This window comes from Gossypium hirsutum, chromosome A10 (assembly GCF_007990345.1).
Source record: "Gossypium hirsutum isolate 1008001.06 chromosome A10, Gossypium_hirsutum_v2.1, whole genome shotgun sequence".
Classification (NCBI taxonomy): domain Eukaryota; kingdom Viridiplantae; phylum Streptophyta; class Magnoliopsida; order Malvales; family Malvaceae; genus Gossypium; species Gossypium hirsutum.
This window is the reverse complement of record NC_053433.1, coordinates 40,535,690-40,541,634: the sequence shown is the minus strand read 5'-3', so window position 1 is coordinate 40,541,634 and position 5,945 is coordinate 40,535,690. Positions and strand designations below refer to the sequence as shown.

The 5,945-nt window shown below is 38.0% G+C and overlaps 1 non-coding gene across 1 annotated transcript; it reads left to right on the top strand.

Annotated features, from left to right (window-relative positions):
* Positions 1-229: 229 nt before the first annotated feature.
* Positions 230-336, top strand: LOC121209234 (small nucleolar RNA R71). The gene has a single exon (XR_005904351.1). It is a non-coding gene; the product is annotated as a small nucleolar RNA R71 (small nucleolar RNA).
* The last annotated feature ends 5,609 nt before the right edge of the window (positions 337-5,945 follow it).

Here is a 5,945-nt window from a genome sequence, read left to right as displayed (position 1 = left end):
TTGGTTAGATAGCATAGTAACCGCATCGAAGTTGAAAACATCGGCTGCTTTCGTCGGCTTTGTTCTCATAACTTGCCACTGATAGTTATTCAGTGACATCTCCTCAATAAATTCGTAAGTCATCTCAGGTGTTTTATTATTGATAGTTCCTCGAGCGGCTGCATCAATCTTCTGCCGAGTCGAAGGATTTAGGCCATTATAGAAGATTTGAACCTGTAGCCAAAGCGGTAACCCATGGTGAGGGCACCTTCTCAAAAGGTCCTTGTATCTCTCCCATACATCGTAGAGTGTTTCTAAATCCATCTGCACAAAAGAAGAGATATCATTACATAATTTGGCTATTTTAGCCGGTGGAAAATATTTTAATAAAAATTTTTTGGTCATTTGTTCCCAAGTAGTGATTGACCCTCGTGGTAACGAGTTCAACAACTATTTAGCCTTATTTCTTAATGAAAAGGGAAACAACCAAAGACGGATAGTGATGTGATTCAGCTCGGGTGATTGAGTCGATTTCACATAGTTGCTCGATCATATACGAGAAGAGACGTTCGTTACTCGGTCTTGGAAGTAGAAGTTGGATGGATAAGTTTGATTAAATCGAAAGGGGTTCAAAGAAGTGAAAAGGGTAGTGATAGGTTTTGTGACAGCCCAAAATTGACCCTAGTCGGGAAGTGGTTTCGGGACCACAAAACCGAGTTATAAAAATAATTAATTGCTATGTTCTATGTTTATTATGTGTGTGTACATGCATATGTGGAAGTTTCATTCCCTAATTTTGCCAATTGCATGAGGAATTATTAAATAGGGATCAACATGAGACATGGTGAAATATGATAGGCTAATTTTAAAGGGCTTATTAGTGCATGTCAACACAAGGGTGGACTTGCATGTCAAATTGCCCAATTCCCTTATAGTGGCCGGCCAAGATGGATTGATGATGGGCAATATATTTGTTGAATTTGATATTATAATAAGAAATTGGGTTATTGGAGTTATAATGAATAAAAGAAAGAATAAAAGAAAAAAGAAAGGTAATGAAAACAAAGCTTGTATCCTTGGTTCTTCTTGGCCGATTGTAAAAAGGAAGATAGGAGGGAAACATTCGGTCACTTGAAGCTTGAGAAGGTTAGTAAAAATTTTGTTAGTTTTTGAAATTTTAAGTTTAGTTTAAGTCAATTAGCTAGTTCCATATTAGCCCATTTGAAAACTTGGAATTTTAGATGTTGGTTTGAGCTTTCGGTTGTGGTTGTCAAGGGAGGAAATGAGATTTTGTTTGTCTTCAACAATTGATTGGTATATAAGTGTTAAATGTGAGAAAATTTTGTTTGGGTAATTCTACTAAATAATTAGAGACTTAATTATCAAAAGGTTTCGGTTTTGATATTTTTTTTATAAGCATAATTAGTTCAATTTGATAATAAGGTATGGGGTGATAAGTAAAATTTTCATGGTGGTTTAGGTTTAATGACATTCGGCTATGGTATTTGACAATGGTAAATTTTGTTGTTTCATGATAAAGATAGATGAGTGTTTGAGCTATACAAATAATCATATGTGAGCAATGGGTGCTAAAGGGAAAGGAATCGACTACCTTATTATGTACCAAGGCCGAATGTGTACTTGAATTAGGAAGTTATTGAGTAATGTTTGTACCTTAAGTGATAGAATAGAGTGAATGCTTGGAATGTGATATGTGTGAATTATATGTTAAATTAAGGTTTGCTAAGCTAGCTATTAAGGTGAAATGCAAATGTTAGTATTTGATTTGGTAATAATCTGCTTGGGGACAGCAGCAGTAAGGTGATTTTGGAAAATCGCCATAATTTGTAGGAGTTGAATTAGAAGCTGAGTAAATTATGTCATTAAAGCTTGTAGAGTCTATTTTCTTACAAAAGAAACTATAAGAACTAAAGAGTTACCGATCTTGAGATATTTGAAGTATTGTGGGGCTGAGTCAAAATGACTACTAGATTCCCTGTTCTATTTTTAGGAAATCATTATAAATTGTACAAAAATGATTATAAGATAAAATTTATATGCTTAAACTCCTTAATGAGTCTAGTTTCAAATGAAATCAAATACAACACATTTGGAATTCTGTAAAATGAGAAATTTGATTCGTAGTGAAGAGTGGTCAGATTAGTCAAACAGTGAAACAGGGGAAACTTTAAGAAAAATCTGGTATTGATTGGCCAAGCCTAAAATTCTGAAAATTTTATGGATGGAAGATATACGAGTCTATATTCAGGGAAAATTAACGGCAAGTGATTTGAAGTTTTGTAGCTCCAGTTATAAATAATTTAGTGACTGCTGCTCAGGGAAAACAGCTCGTAGTAAATATGTGATTTTGTTGTAAACATTAATGAAAATTTGCTAATGAATTATTTATTGATTTCTATAAAGCTTACTATAATCTATGTGTGTGAAAGTCGAATCAATTTATATATTATTCTGAAAGTAATACTTGAATAGTCGATTAATGACTATTTTAAAATTTGTTGAACTTAAGCTCAAGAGCAAAGGGGAACTAAATCCGATAAAGGGAAGGAAAAAGTAATTGAATAGCCATTGAAGTCGTTCGACAACATCCGAGGTAAGTCTTCGAGTAATGACCCTACTTGAATTATATTGAAATGATTAGTCATCCTATGATGGATAGTCAAATGTGCATAGAGACTATGTTATAAACCAATTGAAATCATGCTCTTTGTGTGTGGCTATTGAGCCGAAATTGGAAAGGTTTAATAAATGCTTTGTGTTTGAGCCTTAGTAACGAAAGTGAAATATGGATGTGTCATGATTGTTGATATATATGTGCATGAGCATTTGAATTTTATCCGGGCTAAGTCCCGAAGGCATTTGTGCGAGTTGATATATCCGGGCTAAGACCCGAAGGCATTTGTGCGAGTTGATATATCCGGGCTAAGACCCGCAGGCATTTGTGCGAGTTGATATATCCGGGCTAAGACCCGCAGGCATTTGTGCGAGTTGATATATATCCGGGCTAAGACCCGCAGGCATTTGTGCGAGTTGATATATCCGGGCTAAAACCCGCAGGCATTTGTGCGAGTTGATATATATCCGGGCTAAGACCCGAAGGCAATTGTGCAAGTTGATATATCCGGGCTAAGACCCGAAGGCATTCGTGCGAGTTGCTATGCCCGGGTTAAGACCCGAAGGCAATTGTGCTTGTGGTAATATCCGGCTAAATTCCGAAGAAACTTGGGTATGAATGTGAGCGTTTTGTGCTGTAATAAATTCAATTAATACGCTCAACAAACCCAAACGATAAGGTATGTTTGCATGTGATTCGGAAAAGTCGATTCGTTTTAAGTAGTATTCGTTCAATCGACTAACGAACTTTTGGGCTTTTATATGGGTTGATACCTTGTGTGTGTATATATGTTGACGAATTGTGAAGTAAGCATGATTATGAGAATGTGTATTAATAAAGTGATTCATTTAGCTATGTGAATATAATACTTTAGTCAAAGCCGATTTCATTACTTGAAACTTACTAAGCTTTAAAATGCTTACCCCGTTGCTTTGGCTCTCTGTTTTATAGATTTTGTTCGTTAGCTATCGGATTCGGGATCATCGAAGTCGAAGTCATCCACACTATCAAAGCTCTTTTGGTACTCTTTTAGTTGAACTCTGGATATGGCATGTATAGGACTACCCCTTGTTGTTTTAAGCACTTTTTGTGATGTATGTGTGTACAGCCATGCGAAAATGGCTTGTAGAAGTGGAGTATGGCATTAGACCATTTGTGTTTATGTATGTATATATGGTTTCATGATGTGACTATGGTTTGGAATGGAAGTGTTGGGCAAATGATCAGCCATTGGAATGGCTAAATATGATCATATGTGGACCTATGTATGACAAAACCCTAGTTGGTCCATGGTAACCACGAAATAGGTAAAGTTTACCTTGAAAACAGATGCTGACAGCAGTAGTGGTGTGGATTTGAAAAATCACAAAAATTTGTAGGAATGGAATTAAATAGTGAATAAATTATGTAATCGAACCTTGATGAATCTATTTTCATATGAAAGTAACGAAACAATCATATGAACTGTATACTAAGAGATATTAAAGTTCTCGTGAAACAGGGCCAGAACAGTTTCTGGATCTCCTGTTTTGATTTTTAAAATTTACCATAAATTAACCAGAGATAATTAGGAGTCATACCATATATTTATAGATTCCTCTCTGAGTTTAGTTTCTATAGAAACAAACGGGATCAGTATTGGAGCCCTGTACAAGGAGATATCCAAGTCGTAATGCGCAAAGGTCAGGGTAGTCGATCATTGTAACATGGGAGACTTTGACTAATAAACTGTACTAATTGGCCCGACCAAAAATTCTAGAAAAAAATATGTAGATGGGCATATGAGTCTAGTTTCAGGGAAAAATCCCGAAACTGATTTTTGAGTTGTGAAACTCAAGATATGATTTTTTTAAAGCGACTATTACACAGATTGGCAGTGTCTGGAAAATTTTTAAAAGTCTGTTAACACCTCGTGTTCGACTCCGGTGACGGTCTCGGGTTCGGGGTGTTACAATTGATTGGTATCAGAGCTACGTTTTAGTCGATTCTAGGACTACCGTAATGCGTTGGGTCTAGCTATACATGCCATTTTATGTGATTATTTGATAGTGTGGTGATTTCTGACATTTGCAAATGTGTTTATTTATAGTAATGGATCCCGATCCCGACTGAGAGGCAGCTGATGATCTTGAGAGTGTAGCGCCTGCTCCCGCACAAGGGACAGCGCCGGCGGACTCTCACCCTAATGCTAGTAACCCGAATGATGAAGCTAGACAAGCTTTCTATAGCGTGATGAGTGATTGGTTCAACCAATACATTCGAGCTAATACGGCTGTTCCACAACCTCCATTCCCGACAAATACCACCCCCGCACCTACAATACCTCCGGTAACTGACCAAATAAGGTCAAATAAGCCCCCAGTTGACAGAATCCGAAAACATGGGGCTATTGAATTTAAGGCTACGGATAGCGATGATGCCGAGCAAGCTGAACTTTGGTTGGACAACACTATCCGGGTACTCGATGAGCTATCTTGTACACCTGATGAATGCCTAAAGTGTACTATCTCCTTGTTACGCGATTCTGCCTACTATTGGTGGAGTACTCTGACTTCTGTTGTACCTCGAGAGCAAGTAACTTGGGAGTTTTTCCAAATTGAGTTTCGAAAAAAGTATATCAGTCAGAGATTTGTTGATAAAAAACGGAAGGAATTTCTTGAGCTTAAGCAAGGTTCTATGTCAGTTACTGATTACGAGCGAAAATTTGTTAGACTTAGTAGATACGCTCGGGAATGTGTTTCGTCCGAGGCTATCATGTGTAAACGCTTCGAGGATGGGCTGAATGAAGATATAAAAATGTTCGTTGGCATTCTTGAAATACGAGAGTTCGTAGTACTTGTCGAGCGAGCTTGTAAAGCCGAAGAGCTTAGAAAAGAAAAACAAAAAGTTGATGTGGGAACATGGGAGTTTCGTAAAAGATCCTCGGGAAAGTCTCTTCAACAGGCATCGAAGAAATTTCGAGATGATGTGGGCCGGTCTAGAGGCACTTCGGGCCTTTTTAGACGAGATCGTGATCGACCCCCTGTGGGTACCCGAGGCACTTCGATCGCTAGTGTTGGGAATGAACGTCGAGACAAAACAGAATGTCGATATTGCGGTAAATGGCATTCGGGGAGTTGTAGATTCCATGACCGCTCCTGTTACAAGTGTGGATCAGTTGACCACTTCATCAAAGATTGCCCGATGTTGTCTGAACAGAATGTAAATCAGAGTGGGAAACCGGGTGCTACCACTGCTCGAGGTAGACCATCTAGAAATACGGGCAATGCTAGTGGTGGTCAGAGAGGATCTAGAGATGCTACGACCGAATCCGAGGCTCGTGCGCCTGCTA